Below are 13405 nucleotides of genomic sequence, written 5' to 3'. Positions count from 1 at the left end.
ATAAAGCATGTGATTGAGAAGAAGAGAACCAATGTTTAATTACAACATAAATTGTAACAAGTGAGGATTTTAAGCATAAAACAAATTATTCTAAAGAAATTAGTAGTTTTTGTTTTGCACACATTGGGAAATACTTAAATTTGTTTAGTTTCAAAAGCAATTTTGGTTCCAGTTCTGGGTAAGCACATTCCTCCCACTGAATGCCACAATAAACCTGAACAAAATGTATGTAGCAGCTACTTGAGGACTCCGAAAATACTAGCAGGAAATTGGGGAAGAAGGGTAGAATCTGACATACCACTGACTAGTGAATTTACCAGTTTTTCGTCCTCTGGTATCCCCCAGCCTGGTCTGAAGGCTGCCCCAAACCTGGACTTGGGGAATCAACACAGAGAGAGTGCCCATGAATCTCCCTAGTTCTGACTTTAGGGTTAGGAAAGGAGACCCCTAATGCTCAGGGTGAGAGGGGGAAATAATTTTTCTTTTATTTTTTAATCTTTTCTCCATTATCTCATGCCCCTGCTCCCAGGGAATCCTGCAGTGGTGGCTGTGACATCAGGGACCCACAGACCCCTAAAACTCTGAGGGAGGAAAAACTTCTCCAATCAAGTATCTGTGGTTCTAAGAGAGTGTGAGCCTCTGCTGGTTTTTTGTTTTTATTTTTATTTTTATTTATTTATTTTCTTTTGTCTCTCTCTGTCCTCCCACCATTTGGCTCCAGATGCAGGTGCAATTGTGGGGAGAAGGCAGCAAAACAGAGCAGAGTAAATAAAGCTACAAGCTCCAGCTTTCTGGTGAACCCCAAAGAGGATAAACCAAATCATAATAATGATAATAATAGAAAAATAATGATTCCAGTTACTATTGAAGACTAAAAATAAAGAAAAAAATCTTGCAAGCAATCAGAGAAAAATGATGTGTTAATTACATAGGAATAAAGATTTGAATAACTGTGAATTTCTCAACTGAAACCATGAAGGGCAGGAGAAAAATGGAACAAGAATTTTAAATTGCTGACAGAAAAGAGCAGTCAACCAGGATTCTATACCCAGCAAAAATATCCATCAGGAATAAAAGTAAAATAAAGACATTCTCAGATAAAGGTAAGTTAAGAAAATTCATTGTCAGCAGACCTGCTCTGAAAGAACTGTTAAAGAAAATTCTTCAGACAGAAGGGAAATTATATTACAAGGAAACTTAGAACATCAGGAAGGAAAGAAGGACAATAAAAATGGTAAATATTTGGGTAAATTTAATAGACTGTCCTCCTCTTGAATTCTTTAAAATATGTTTGACAGTTGAAAGCAAAAATCATAACACTGTCTGATGGGGTTTCAATGTAGGTAGATGTAATATATAAGACAATTTTGATTACAATATAAAGCAGGAAGTATAAAGGAAGTTATATGGTACAAGGTTTCTGCACTCCACTTGAAGTGGTAAAATACTGATTCTAAGTAGACTGTGAAAAGTTAAGTATTTATTTTGTAATCCTTAAAGAAACCATTTAAAAATATCTATAACAAAAGATATAGTAAAAAAAACAACAGATAAATTAAAATGGAATTCTAAAAAAAAGTTCAAATATTCCAAAAGAAGGCAAGAAAGGAGGAAACAGAGGAATGAAAAATAGAGGAAACAAACAATAAAATGGTAGGTCTAAATCCAAACATGTCAATATTTACATTAAATGTATAAACACATCAATTAAACAGAGATTTTCAGGATGGATAAAAAAATGACTTAATTAGATGCTTTCTACAAGAAACTCACTTTAAATATAATGATATAGGTAAGCTAAAAGTAAAAGATAGGGAAAGATATACCATAATACGAATTAAAGGAGAGCTGGAATGGCTTAATATGAGAAAAAGTAGACTTCAAAGCAAAGAAAATTACCAGAGATAAAGAGAATCATTATATAAAAATAAAAGGGTCACTTCACAAGGAAGACATAACAATTGTAAATAATTGTAGAAGAGCTTCAAAATACATGAAGCAAAACTTGTCAGAACTGAAAGAAGAAATAGATTCACAATTATAGTTGCAGACTTGAACACTCCTTTCTCTGTAATCAATAGAACTAGTAGACAGAAAATAAGCCATGATATAGAAGAACTGAATAGCACTAACAACCAACTAGGTTCAATTGACATTTATAGAACATTCCACCTAACAACTGCAGAATATATTCAAGTGCCATCCATCAAGACAGACCCTACACTAGGTCATAAAACAAACCTTAATAAATTTAAAAGAATCAAAATCATTTAAAGTATGTTCTCTGACCATAATGAATTAGAGTAGAAATAATTGCAGAAAGGTAACAGGAAACTCTCCCTTGAAAATTAAACAACATACTTCTAAATAATCCACAGGTCAAAGTGGAAGTCTCAAGGGAAATTGGAAAATATTTTGAACTGAACAAAAATGAAAATACAACATGTCAAAATTTGTGCAATGCAGCTAAAGCGGTGCTTGGAGGGAAATATATAGCATTAACTGTTTAAAGAAGGTCTCAAATCAATTAAGCTTCCACCTTAATAAAACTAAAAAATAAGAGCAAAATAAACTCAAAGCAAGCTGCAGGAAGGAAATAATAAATATCACACCAGAAATCAATGGAATTGAAAAAGAAAAGCAAAGGAGAAAATCAATGAAACCAAAAGCTGATTCTTTGAAAAGACCAATACAATTAATAAGCCTCTAATATGATTTAAAAGAAAAAAAGAGAGAAGATACAAGTTAACAATACATGGAATGAAAGAGGGGTTATTACTATGGACCCTGCAGACATTAAAAGGATAATTAGGGAACACTCTAAACAACTCTACACACATAATCACCAACTTAGATGAGATGGAACAATTCCTTGAAAACCACAAACTACTAAAACTCACCCAAAATGAAATAGATAATTGCATAGCCTTACAACTATTTTAAAAGTTGAATTCATAGTTTAAAACATTCCAAAATATAAATCTCCAGATCAGATGGTTTCATGGGTGAATTCTACCAAACACTTAAAGAAGAAATAGTACCAGCTCTACACAGTCTTTTCACAGAAAAATAAAATAGGAGGAAACACTTTCCAAGTTATTTTTATGAGGTCAGTACTTCCCTGATACCAAGATCAGAAAAAGGCAGTACAAGAAAAGACAAATACAGACCGATATCCCTCATGAACACAGATGCAAAAATCTTAAACAAAATACTAGCAAATCTATCTGAAAAGATGATCAACATCATTAGTTATTAGGAAAATGCAAATCAAAACCACGAGATATTACTTTATACTCACTAGGATAGCTATAATCAAAAAAGGGGCAATAGCAAGTGTTGGTAAAGATATAGAGAAATTGGAACTCTCATATATTGTTGGTGGAAATTTAAACTGGCACAGGTACTTTGGAAAACAGCTTGACAATTCCTTAAAAAGTTAAACATAGAATTATCATATGACCTAGCAATTCCACCCCTACATATATATCCAGGAAAGATGAAAACATGTATACACAAAAAATCATAAACTATTGTTCACAGCAACATTATTCATTATAGTCAAAAAAATGGAAACAGCTCATATGTCTACCAACAGATGAATGGATAAACAAAATGCATATCCATATAATGGAATATTAATTTGGCCATTAAAAGGAATGAGGTACATATACATTTTACAACATAAATAAACATTATGCTAAGTGAAAAAAAGCCAGAAACAAAAAGCCATATATTATACGAGTGACAGAAAGTGGATTACTTGTTGCCAGGAGTTGTGGGGAAGGAGGGAGTGAAGAGTCATTGCTTATGAGTATGGGGTTGCTTTTTGAATGATTAAAATGTTCTAAAATGAGATAATGGTATTGGTTGCATAATACTGTGAATATATGAAAAACCATGAATTTAACACTTTATAAAAAGGGTTTTTTAACACTTTAAAACTTTTATTGTATGTGAATTATATCTCAATAAAGCTGTTAAACTATATTAGCAAATTGAATCTAATGATACATAAAAGAAATAATATACCATGACCAATTAGAGTTTATTCTGGAAATGTAAAGCTGGTTAAAAATTCAAAACTTGGTTGGTGGGCTTCCCTGGTGGTGCAGTGGTTAAGAATCTGCCTGCCAATGCAGGGGACATGGGTTCGAGTGCTGGCCCAGGAAGATCCCACATGCTGTGGAGCAACAAAGCCCACGCACCACAACTACAGAGCCTGCGCTCTAGGACCCACGAGCCACAACTACTGAGCCTGCATGCCACAACTACTGAAGCCCGTGGGCCTAGAGCCTGGGCTCTGCAACACGAGAAGCCACGACAATGAGAAGTCTGTGCACTGCAATGAAGAGTAGCCCCCGCTTGCCACAACTAGAGAAAGCCCACGCACAACAACGAAGAGCAAACACAGCCAAAAAAAAAAAAAAAAAAAAAACTTGGTTGGTGTAATATTTAATAGTATAGAGAAAAACCTCAGGATCTAATCAATTCAGAAAAAGCATTTAACAAATTTCAACATCCACTCATTTAAAAAAAATAGAAAACCAGACTCCCTCTTGTGAGAGCACTGGAATCACAACTAACTGCTGAACAATCATTGACAGGAAGACACTGGAAATCACCAAAAAAGATCCCCGCATCCAAAGACAAAGGAGGAGCCACAGTGAGATGGTAGGAGGGGCGCAATCACAATAAAATCAATTCCCAAAACTGCTGGGTGGGTGACTCAAAAACTGTATACCACAGAAGTCCACCCACTGGAGTGAAGGTTCTGAGCCCCACGTCAGGCTTCCCAACCTGGGCGTCCAGCAACGGGAGGAAGAATTCCTAGAGGATCAGATTGTGAAGGCTAGTGGGATTTGCTTGCAAGACTTTGACAGGATTGGGGGAAACAGAGACTCCACTCTTGGGAGACACACACAAAGTAGTGTGTGCACTGGGACCCAGGGCAAGGAGCAGTAACCTCATAGGAGACCGAACCAGACCTACCTGCTAGTGTTGGAAGGTCTCCTGCAGAGGCAGGGGGTGGCTGTGGTTCACCATTAGGACAAGGACACTGGCAGCAGAACTTCTGGGAAGTACTCCTTGGCGTGAGCCCTCCCAGAGTCTGCCATTAGCCCCACCAAAGAGCCCAGGTGGGCTTCAGTGTTGGGTCGCCTCAGGCCAAACAACCAACAGGGAGGGAACCCAGCCCCACCCATCAGCACTCAATCGGATTAAAGTTTTACTGAGCTCTGCCCACCAGGGCAACACCCAGCTCTACCCACAACCAGTCCATCCCATCAGGAAACTTGCACAAGCCTCTTAGATAGCCTCATCCACCAGAGGGCAGACAGCAGAAGCAAGAAGAACTACAATACTGCAGACTGTGGAACAAAAACCACATTCACAGAAAGATAGACAAGATGAAAAGGCAGAGGGCTATGTACCAGATGAAGGAACAAGATAAAACCCCAGAAAAACAACTAAATGAAGTGGAGATAGGCAACCCTCCAGAAAAATAATTCAGAATAATGATAGTGAAGATGATCCAGGACCTCGGAAAAACAATGGAGGCAAAGATCGAGACGATGCAAGAAATGTTTAACAAAGACCTAGAAGAACTAAAGAACAAACACTTAGTAGAACTGAAGAACAAACAGACAGAGATGAACAATACAATAACTGTAATGAAAAACAGACTAGAAGGAAGCAACAGCAGAATAACTGAGGCTGAAAAACGGATAAGTGACCTGGAAGACAGAATGATGGAATTCACTGTCATGGAACAGAATAAAGAAAAAAGAATGAAAAGAAATGAAGACAGCCTAAGGGACCTCTGGGACAACATTAAACACAACAACATTCGCCTTATAGGGGTCCCAGAAGGAGAAGAGAGAGAGAAAGGACCTGAGAAAATATTTGAAGAGATTATAGTCGAACATTTCCCTAACATGGGAAAAGAAATAGCCACCCAAGTCCAGGAAGCTCAGAGAGTCCCAGGCAGGATAAACCCAAGGAGAAACACGCTGAGACATATAGTAATCAAATTGACAAAACTTAAAGACAAAGAAAACTTATTGAAAGCAGCAAGGGAAAAACGACAAATAACATACAAGGGAACTCCCATAAGGTTAACAGCTGATTTCTCAGCAGAAACTCTACAAGCCAGAAGGGAGTGGCATGATATATTTAAAGTGATGAAAGGAAGGAACCTACAATCAAAATTACTCTACCCAGCAAGGATCTCATTCAGATTCGATGGAGAAATCAAAAGCTTTACAGACAAGCAAAAGCTAAGAGAATTCAGCACCACCAAACCAGCTCTACAAAAAATGCTAAAGGAACTTCACTAAGTGGGAAACACAAGAGAAGAAAAGGACCCACAAAAACAAACCCATAACAATTAAGAAAATGATAATAGGAACATACATATCGATAATTACCTTAAATGTGAATAGATTAAATGCTGCAACCAAAAGACACAGGCTTGCTGAATGGATACAAAAACAAGACCCATATATATGCTGTCTACAAGAGACCCACTTCAGATCTAGGGAAACAAACACACTGAAAGTGAGGGGATGGAAAAAGATATTCCATGCAAATGGAAATCAAAAGAAAGCTGGAGTAACAATACTCATATCAGACAAAATAGACTTTAAAATAAAGAACGTTACAAGAGACAAGGAAGGACACTACATATTGATCAAAGGATCAATCCAAGAAGAAGATATAACAATTATAAATATATATGCAACCAACATAGGAGCACCTCAATACATAAGGCAACTGCTAACAGCTATAAAAGAGGAAATCAACAGTAACACAATAATAGTGGGGGACTTTAACACCTCACTTACATCAATGGACAGATCACCCAAACAGAAAACATATAAGGAAACACAAGCTTTAAAGGACACAATAGACCAGATAGATTTAATTGATACTTATAGGACATTCCATCCAAAAACAGCAGATTACACTTTCTTCTCAAGTGTACATGGAACATTCTCCAGGATAGATCATGCCTTGGGTCACAAATCAAGCCTCTGTAAATTTAAGAAAATTGAAATCATATCAAGCATCATTTCTGACTACAGCACTATGAGACTAGAAATCAATTACAGGGAAAAAACAGTAAAAACCACAAACACATGGAGGCTAAACAATACGTTACTAAATAACCAAGAGATCACTGAAGAAATCAAAAAATACCTAGAGGCAAATTACAACAAAAACAGAATGATCCAAAACCTATAGGATGCAGCAAAAGCAGTTCTAAGAGGGAAGTTTATAGCAATACAAGCCTACCTGAAGAAACAAGAAACATCTCAAATAAACAATCTAACCTTACGCCTAAAGGAACAAGAGAAAGAAGAACAAACAAAACCCAAAGTTAGTAGAAGGAAAGAAATCATAAAGATCAGAGCAGAAATAAATGAAATAGAAACAAAGAAAACAATAGCAAAGATCAATAAAACTAAAAGCTGGTTCTTTGAGAAGATAAACAAAATTGATCAACCATTAGCCAGACTCATCAAGACAAAGAGGGAGAGGACTCAAATCAATAAAATTAGAAATGAAAAAGGAGAAATAACAACAGACACCACAGAAATACAAAGCATCCTAAGAGACTACTACAAGCAACTCTATGCCAATAAATTGGACAACTTGGAAGAAACAGACAAATTCTTAGAAAGTTATAACCTTCCAAGACTGAACCAGGAAGAAATAGAAAATGTGAACAGGCCAATAACAAGTAATGAAGTTGAAACTGTGATTAAAAATCTTCCAACAAACAGAAGTCCATCACCAAATGGCTTCACAGGTGAAATCTATCAAACATTTAGAGAGGAGCTAACACCCATCCTTCTCAAACTCTTCCAAAAAATTGCAGAGGAAGGAACACTCCCAAACTCATTCTATGAGGCCAACATCACCTGATACCAAAACCAGAAAAAGATACTACAAAAAAAGAAAATTACAGACCAATATCACTGATGAATATAGATGCAAAAATCCTCAACAAAATACTAGCACACTGAATCCAACAACACATTGAAAGGATCATACACCATGATCAAGTGGGATTTATCCCAGAGATGCAAGGATTCTTCAATACACGCAAATCAATCAATGTGATACACCATATTAACAGATTGAAGAAGAAAAACCATATGATCATCTCAATAGATGCAGAAAAAGCTTTTGAAAAATTCAACACCCATTTATGATAAAAACTCTCCAGAAAGTGGGCATAGAGGGAACCTACCTCAACATAATAAAGGCCATATATGACAAACCCACAGCAAACATCATTCTCAAAGGTGAAAAACTGAAAGCATTTCCTCTAAGATCAGGAACAAGACAAGGATGTCCTCTCTTGACGCTATTATTCAACATAGTTTTGGAAGTCCTAGCCACAGCAATCAGAGAAGAAAAAGAAATAAAAGGAATACAAATCGGAAAAGAAGAAGTAAAACTGTCACTGTTTGCAGATGACATGATACTATACATAGAGAATCCTAAAGATGCCACCAGAAAACTACTAGAGCTAATGAATGAATTTGATAAAGGTGCAGGATACAAAATTAATGCACAGAAATCTCTTGCATTCCTATACACTAATGATGAGAAATCTGAAAGAGAAATTAAGGAAACACTCCCATTTACCACTGCAACAAAAAGAATAAACTACCTAGGAATAAACTTACCTAAGGAAACAAAAGACCTGTATGCAGAAAACTGTAAGACACTGATGATAGGAATTAAAGATGATACAAACAGATGGAGGGATATACCATGTTGTTGGATTGGAAGAATCAATATTGTGAAAATGACTATACTACCCAAAGCAATCTACAGATTCAATGCAGTCCCTACCAAATTACCAATGGCATTTTTTACAGAACTGGAACAAAAAAATCTTAAAATTTGTATGGAGACACAAAAAACTCCGAATAGCCAAAGCAATCTTGAGGGAAAAAAACGGAGCTGGAGGAATCAGATTCCCTGACTTCAGACTATACTACAAAGCTACAGTAATCAACTCAATATGGTACTGGTACCAAAACAGAAATATAGATCAATGGAACAGGATAGAAAGCCCAGAGATAAACCCATGCACCTATGGTCAACTAATCTAGTCAAAGGAGGCAAGAATATACAATGGAGAAAATACAGTCTCTTCAATAAGTGGTGCTGGGAAAACTGGACAGCTAAATGTAAAAGAATGAAATTAGAACACTTCCTAACACCATACACAAAAATAAACTTAAAATGGATTAAAGACCTAAATGTAAGACCAGACACTATAACTCTTAGAGGAAAACATAGGAAGAACACTCTTTTGACATAAATCACAGCAAGATCTTTAGATCTTTTTGATCCACCTCCTATAGTAATGGAAATAAAAACAAAAATAAACAAATGGGACCTAATGAAACTTCAAAGCTTTTGCAAAGCAAAGGAAACTACAAAGAAGATGAAAAGACAACTCTCAGAATGGGAGAAAATATTTGCAAACGAATCAATGGACAAAGGATTAATTTCCAACATATATAAACAGCTCGTGCAGCTGAATATTTTAAAAAAAAACCCAATCCAAAAATGGGCAGAAGACCTAAATGGACATTTCTCCAAAGAAGACATACAGATGGTCAAGAAGAACACGAAAAGCTGCTCAACATCACTAATTATTAGAGAACTGCAAATCAAAACTACAATGAGGTATTACCTCACCCCAGTTAGAATGGGCATCATCAGAAAATCTACAAACAATAAATGCTGGAGAGGGTGTGGAGAAAAGGGAACCTTCTTGCACTGTTGGTGGGAATGTAAATTGAAACAGCCACTATGGAGAACAGTATGGAGGTTCCTTAAAAAACTAAAAGTAGAATTACCATATGACCCAGTAATCCCAATACTGGGCATATACCCAGAGAAAACCATAATTTCAAAAGACACATGCACCCCAATGTTCATCGCAGCACTATTTACAAAACCAGGTCATGGAAGCAACCTAAATGCACATCGACAGACGAATGGATAAAAAGAAGTGGTACATGTATACAATGGAATATTACTCAGCCATAAAAAGGAACGTAATTGGGTCATTTGTGGAAACGTGGATGGACCTAGAGACTGTCATACAGAGTGAAGTAAGTGAGAAAGAGAAAAACAAATATCGTATATTAATGCATATATGTGGAACCTAGAAAAATGGTACAGATGAACCAGTTTGCAGGGCAGAAAGAGAGACACAGATATAGAGAACAAACGTATGGACACCAAGGGGGGAAAGTGGCGGGGCGGGAGGGTAGTGGTGGTGTGATGAATTGGGAGATTGGGATTGACATGTATACAGTAATATGTGTGAAATGGGTAACTAATAAGAACTTGCTGTATAAAAAAATTCATAAAATTCCAAAATTAAAAAAAAAAAACTACAATGAGGTATCACCTCACACCAGTCAGAATGGCCACCATCAAAAAATCTACAAATAATAAATGCTGGAGAGGGTGTGGAGAAAAGGGAACCCTCTTGCACTGTTGGTGGGAATGTAAATTGATACAGCCACTATGGAGAACAGTATGGAGGTTCCTTAAAAAACTAAAAATAGAACTACCATACGACCCAGCAATCCCACTACTGGGCATATACCCTGAGAAAACCATAATTCAAAAAGAGTCATGTACCACAATGCTCACTGCAGCTCTATTTACAATAGCCAGGACATGGAAGCAACCTAAGTGTCCATCGACAGATGAATGGATAAAGAAGTTGGGGAATATATATGCAATGGAATACTACTCAGCCATAAAAAGAAACGAAATTGAGTTATTTGTAGTGAGGTGGATGGACCTAGAGTCTGTCATATAGAGTGAAGTAAGTCAGAAAGAGAAAAACAAATACTGTTTGCTAACACATATATATGGAATCTAAAAAAAAAAAATTGTTTATGAAGATCCTAGGGGCAGGACAGGAATAAAGATGCAGACGTAGAGAATGGACTTGAGGACATGGGGAGGGGGAAGGGTAAGCTGGGATGAAGTGAGAGAGTGGCATGGACTTATATATACTACCAAATGTAAAATAGATAGCTAGTGGGAAGCAGCAGTATAGCACAGGGAGATCAGCTCGGTGCTTTGTGACCACCTAGAGGGGTGGGATAGGGAGGGTGGAAGGGAGATGCAAGAGGGAGGGTATATGGGTATATATGTATATGTATAGCTGATTCACTTTGTTATAAAGCAGAAACTAACACACCATTGTAAAGCAATTATATTCCAATAGAGATGTTAAAAAAACAAACAAACCAACCAAAAAAAAATCTACAAACAATAAATGCTGGAGAGGGTGTGAAGAAAAGGGAACCCACATGCACTGTTGGTGGAAATGTAAATTGATACAGCCACTATGGAGAACAGTATGGAGGTTCCTTAAAAAAGTAAAAATAGAAATACCATATGACCCAGCAATCCCTCTACTGGGCATATACCCAGAAAAAACCATAATTCAAAGACACATGCGCCCCAATGTTCATTGCAGCACTATTTACAATAGGCAGGACATGGAAGCAACCTAAATGTCCATCAACAGAGGAATGGATAAAGAAGGTGGAATATTACTCAGCCATAAAAAGGAACGAAATTGGGTCATTTGTAGAGACATGGATGTATCTAGAGATTGTCATACAGAGTGAAGAAAGTCAGAAAGAGAAAAACAAGTATCATATATTAACACATATATGTGGAATCTGAAAAAACTGGTATAGACCTTATTTACAAAGCAGAAATAGAGACATGGATGTAGAGAACAAACGTATGGATACCAAGGGGGAAGGAGGAGGTGGGATGAATTGGGAGATTGGGATTGACATATATACACTACTGATACTATGTGTAAAATAGGTAGCTAATGAGAACCTACTGTATAGCACAGAGAACTCTACTCAGTGCTCTGTGGTGACCTAAATGAGAAGGAAATCCAAAAAAGAGGGGATATATGTATACGTATAGCTAATTCACTTTGCTGTACAGTATAAACTAACACAATATTGTAAAGCAACTCTACTCCTATTATAAAAACAAAAAACAAAAAACATGCACTTACCATATGACCCAGGCCTAGATATTTACCTTAGAGAATTAGGAACTTATATTCACACAAAAACTATACACAGGTATATGTAGCATCTCTATTTATAATTGTCAAAAGCTGGAAACAACTTAAATGTCCTTCAGGGGGTAAATGGATAAATAAACGGTGGTATATCCAGACAACAGAACACTACTCAGCAATACATAGGATTGAACCACTGACGCTTGCTACAATTTGTACTAAGCTCAAAGACACACCCAGTGAAAGACGCCAGTCTCAAAAAGGTTACATACTATGTAATTCCATTTGTATGACATTCTTAAAAAGATAAAACTATAGTCATGTAGAAGAGTACTTGCCAGGAGTTAGAATGGGGGAAGGGTGTGACTACTAAGGGATAGTACAACGTAGTTTTTTGGTATCCTAGTTCTGGTGGTGGTTACAGGAATCTATACATGTAAAATTCATAGAACTGTGCACCAAAATTAGAAAGTCAATTTTTTCTGTGTGCTGATTAAAAATTAAGGGAAATTTTTAAAAAGGCAATTTTGACATTTAAAACTTATAATTAATACATTCAAAGGGGCCATTTAGAATTTAGTCTGTAGCATAATTCCAGATACAATAGTATTTTAGACAGTCCCACAGGCTTCATTTTACAGCACACTACGGAGCTCACAGACCATTACATGAAAATTTCTTAACTTAAACTTCAACTAAAAAAAAAGAAAAAGAATGGTTTTAATGTCAAAAATGCTCAGTAAACACCACATAAAGAACATTTATTTTAGTGACCTTTACTTGAATTGTAGCTGCAGACAACATGCTGAATAAGTGTCCGTTAATTTTTTTAATGTTAAGAAGCAGTTTTGCTGATACATAAATAATGGTCATAATAATCATTAAATAGTATATAAACAGGTTGAATGATCTATTATTAGACTAAAGCCACTCAGATAATTAAAAACTAAGATGAATTTTATAACTCTTCAATTAAGATATTAGATTAAAAGCCAGGGCACATCAAATCAAGAATGATATGCATTAGAATCAAATAAATTATTGTCTGTGGGGAAATAAGAAGGTGTTAATTATTAATTAATCCCATAAAATTTAAGTAAATAATCCAATTTTTAAAAAATCCTTGAATGTTTCTTGAAGGCATATAGTATTTTAAAAATGTATTCTAAATGCAACATTCAAGTCAGGGAAATGGTAAATGATATGCATTCAAGTCAACTAAGTTAAAATATTACTTAGCTATAATTAAGTATTTCTGTAAGCATATAGGTTTCCAATTCTAGCTATGATTAGTCT

Source organism: Eschrichtius robustus, chromosome 16 (assembly GCF_028021215.1).
Source record: "Eschrichtius robustus isolate mEscRob2 chromosome 16, mEscRob2.pri, whole genome shotgun sequence".
In the NCBI taxonomy this organism is placed as follows: Eukaryota; Metazoa; Chordata; class Mammalia; order Artiodactyla; family Eschrichtiidae; genus Eschrichtius; species Eschrichtius robustus.
The sequence above is the reverse complement of the archived record's forward strand: the minus strand, read 5'-3'. Positions refer to the sequence as shown.